This window comes from Lactuca virosa, chromosome 3, assembly GCF_052849685.1.
Source record: "Lactuca virosa cultivar CGN04683 chromosome 3, Lactuca_virosa_CGN04683_v6, whole genome shotgun sequence".
Lineage (NCBI taxonomy): Eukaryota > Viridiplantae > Streptophyta > Magnoliopsida > Asterales > Asteraceae > Lactuca > Lactuca virosa.
This window is the reverse complement of record NC_136428.1, coordinates 337,669,379-337,673,259: the sequence shown is the minus strand read 5'-3', so window position 1 is coordinate 337,673,259 and position 3,881 is coordinate 337,669,379.

Below are 3,881 nucleotides of genomic sequence, written 5' to 3'. Positions count from 1 at the left end.
CGTTAAACTCGATACTAAGATACTCCCCGCCTCTATCGGATCTAAGTATCTTTATTTTTCTGCCCAATTGATTTTCGACTTCATGCTTAAACTCTTTGAACTTTTCAAAAGTTTCTGACTTATGCTTGATCAAGTAGATATATCCATATCTGCTATAATCGTCAGTGAAAGTCACATAGAATCGATTAGCATCTCTTGTAGTTGATCTGAAGGGCCCACACACATCTGTGTGTATGAGATCCAACAGACCTTCACCTCTTTCACAAGACCCTGTGAATGGTGATTTTGTCATCTTTCCCAAAAGACAAGATTCACACATATCATCTGATTTTAGGTCAAATGATTCCAACACTCCATCCTTTTGGAGTTGGGCTATGCGTTTCTTGTTAATGTGTCCAAGACGACAATGCCACAAGCATGCCTTGTCTACACTATTAGACAAGTCAATATTAAGTACACTATTTCCTAAGCTATCAACACAAGTCACTGTTTCATACACACCATCACAAGGTAAAGCTTCAAACATAAAAACACCATTCTTTTAAACAGAAATTGAACCATTCAAATCATTAAAAGAATATTTGAAACCTTGTCTGAACAATGCATGAAATGAAATAATGTTTCTCGTGATCTTAGACGAATAGCAACAATTTATTAAATCTAATCTAACATCATTGCTAAGCAGAAGCTGATAAACTCCGATCTTGGTCACTGGTGAAGACTTTCTGTTTCCCATGATCAAGTTTATCCTTCCTCGCTCTATCTCCTCACTTTCCTTTAGTCCCTGTAAATCAGAACAGATATGAAAACCACATCCTGTATCAAGGACCCATGAACGAGAAGATAATGAGTTATTAGCAGAAATAGTGTAAAACCTGCCGAAGATGGCTTCACTTTGCCATCCTTGATATCTTGCAGATATTGTGGGCAAGATCTCTTCCAATGCCCCTTTTGATTGCAGTAAAAGCAAACGACCTCTTTTGGATCAGAAACATGGGGAGTGGAACCATTGGGCTTAGCCTTTGGGCCATTACTAGACGGCCCAGCTTGAACCTTGCTCTTCCAGTTTTGCTTGGGAGGACCTTTCCTCTTTTTCCCCTTTCCCTGTCCAATAGCCAACACAGGGGCACTTGTAGGCGTGGAGGGTATACTTTTACCCTTCATTCCTGCCTCAGCTGTCTACAACAAGTTGTGCAATTGGGCCAAGGTCTGCTCAGTATTGTTCAAATGGTAAGTTAGAATAAACTGACCATAACAATCAGGTAGTGAGTTCAAGACCATGTCAATGGCCAATTCCTCATCAAAGTGAATGTTGAGCTTGACCAAACGCTCTATGTAGCGTTGCATTCTTTGCACATGTGACACAACCGATTCCCCTTCTTTCATCTTGCAAGCCATGAGTGACTTGACTACTTCAAACTTTTCTTGACGAGCTCGCTTATGGTACTTTTCCATAAGGTCCTTGTTCATCTCAAAAGGCCAGTAGTCATCATAGTACCTCTGCAGTTCTGGGGACATGGTTGCCACCATGATGCACGCCACTTTGGTAGCATCATCGTAATGTTTCTTGTAGGCAGCAAGATCTTCAGGAGTAGCTTCAGACTCATCAAGCTCTTTGAGCTCCTTTTCAAGAACATATTCTTTGTTCTCAAAATGAAGAGCCATCTTGATGTTACGCATCCAATCGTTATAGTTTGAGCCATCCATAACGACTTTGGAGCAGATATTGAGCAAAGAGAAGTTCTGGTTGGAGGAGGATGAAGCAGAAGTGTTTCCAGGAGTAGACATCTGAAAAGAAAGAAAGTTTTAGTTAGATTTCAAGATACCTCAATATAATAACCCAAAGATAAAATATCAAGGTTAGGATCCAACTATGAAGATTCACAACTTAGAAATGGGATGCCGAGATCCAAGTGTAAATTTCATAAAGGTAGGTGAATGACGATTCACCAATTCCACCATTAGACGAAACAAACGAAGTGAAATTCCTAATTCTTTTGAGATACATTGAACTATTCAATGGCATGTTTTAATCTCAGATTATGCTCTTCTATTTGTGACTGGGATGCCGAGGATCACAAACAAGATGTGAATAACCATGCAAATGTGCTTGGTAACCTCATTAACTATTGATGTGCTGGTAAACCACACACGCTCCATCAAAATGACAATTATGAGATACCCATTACTACTCTTTATTAGTGCCCTTTAGTGTGCTGGTTAACCACACACGCTCCACTAACGACCAATAAAGCATAATGTGCAACTTCATGGATTAGCATACTTTTCACATTTTTCCTAAAGTAACTAGAGTTGGGATTTTAAAAATAATGTTCTAGTACTTTCTTTAATGTCATTATACTTTTAATGAGAAGTAGTTGTCCTATCAAATCCGTTCTGCTAACGACCCTCCACTAATCAAGGAAGCGGTGGGTGAGAGTGGACACCCATTCAACTACCATTTTATAGGCAGTTTCCTTATTCCCCCCTTATAGATTAGCTTCGTGAATGAGACATACTAGCGATTTGACTGACCATATTCTTATACATATATAATATTAAACTTTTAATCATAATACATATATAGGGTGTGTTTTAAAACATTTTAAAACTTCAAGGGTTTATATAAATTTCGAAATTCAAACTATCAAATTTAAATTTAAATAAACCAATTAACTAGATTTAATATTTATCTTTTAATTAACTATTAATCAAAATATTAAATCTTGTAAGGATTATCTAATTAAATTAATCAGTTAATTTAATCCTAATCCTTATCCCTCTAAATTTCGAAAATTAGGGTAAGGATAATTATCCAATTAATCTAATTAAGTAACAATTATCCAAAACAAGAAACCCTAAAACTTTTAGCAATTTCGAAATTTACAAGGGAGGAGGCTAGGGTTTTCAAAACCCTAACCCTAATTTCGATTAGGGTTCTTTGGAGGCTAGGGTTTTCGAAAAAACCCTTTTATCCAAAACCCTAGAAATCGAAAATTTGGCCTTTAGGGCTTAATAACTATAAACCCTAATTTGCAATTCAACAATTATAGCAATTCAATTTAAAACAAACAATGGCTCTGATACCGCTGATGGGTTTTAGGTAAAACAAATAAACTAGAAAACAATTCCTAAGTTCACATGCAACCTACTTTGGATCTATGTTTTAACTATTGAACATATAACTTTGAATTGCAAAACAAGAACCCTAGAGGAGAGAGGCTAATTTCGAAATTAACAAACTAGGGTTTAGGAGTTACATACCTTTCAATTGTTATAGCAAACAATTAATAATCCTCTTGATCTTGATCTTGATCTTCTTGGAAGCTTAGCACCACAAATGTAATGCCTCTAATGGAATCACACCCAAGAACTAGCAAGAAGGAAACTTGGAGGAGAGAGGATGGAGAGAGTATGCAATTTCGGCCTTAGGGTTTCTTCCAAAGAAATCAGTACCCAAAATGTGAGCCAGGAGGCTCCTTAAATAGTTGAGGGAACTAGGGTTTAGGGAAAACCCTAGTTATCCTTTGCTTAGGGCCTAAGCAAGACCCAAGGCCTTATCTTGGACCCCTTGGACGAATTCTCTAGGGTTTACCCTAGGGTTTTCGTCCACCCCCTTCCAAGGGAGTTCTGGATCCTTCCATTCAACTATCAGTTAATTGCAAACTAGTCCCTGCACTTTATAATTAATTCTTTTAACCCCAAAATCAATTCTGATTAATTTCTGGCTAACAATTAATTAAACATAATGATTTCTAATTAATATATTAATCCATTAACATATTAATAAATCATTTATATATATATATTAATTTATTAATCTTATAAATTAATATCTCTCCTTTCATAATTTCCTTGTCCAGTTGCTAGGTTGAGGGCAA